Source organism: Buceros rhinoceros, unplaced genomic scaffold (genome assembly GCF_000710305.1).
Source record: "Buceros rhinoceros silvestris isolate BGI_N320 unplaced genomic scaffold, ASM71030v1 scaffold14484, whole genome shotgun sequence".
NCBI lineage: Eukaryota > Metazoa > Chordata > Aves > Bucerotiformes > Bucerotidae > Buceros > Buceros rhinoceros.
The window spans coordinates 21,629-22,263 of NW_010406613.1; positions in this window are offsets into that span (position 1 = coordinate 21,629).

The following is a 635-nucleotide window of genomic DNA, read 5'->3' on the forward strand; positions in this document are numbered from 1 at the left end:
GTTTTACTATAGTAACACTGTCTGTGTTCATGCCAGCAGCCCTCAGATCATGGTAACCTTTGTGGTTTGTAGCAGTGAATCATTCCTAGCGTGTGTGCACACATTCTGATGATGCTGCATTATCGGAAAACCTTTGTGATCGCGTATTGCTCACACAGCAAAGCTGTCAGAGGCTCAGTGCTCTTCTCCTGAGCCCTCTGGTCCATTACCGCCCCACACAAATAGGATCACAGGGCCACTCCATAGGGTGATGGACACAAAAGAGAACTGGGAAGTCTGAACAAGGACGTGCATTAAGATCTGTGGGAAGGCGTGTTTTTGAAAGCATACTATATATCATTAACATCATTAATAGTAACTTTGAAGTCATCAGAATCAGAAAATATATGGTGCATGACATGGTATGAGTCAAAGGGGAACTGTGAATTGGGTAAATCCATCTCCTTTGCTCATGAGGTGGGATTTGGCAATACAAACACAATGACTGAGCTGCAGCAAACACCATCCTATCCTGACATAAACAAATAAAGAAAATCCAGTAAGCCTCAGCATACAAGGCGGGATCAGTGCACTGGAAGCCCTATTTTCACCATTCTTCCATGAAGACTTTAAATAATGCTTAATTAAAACCTGCA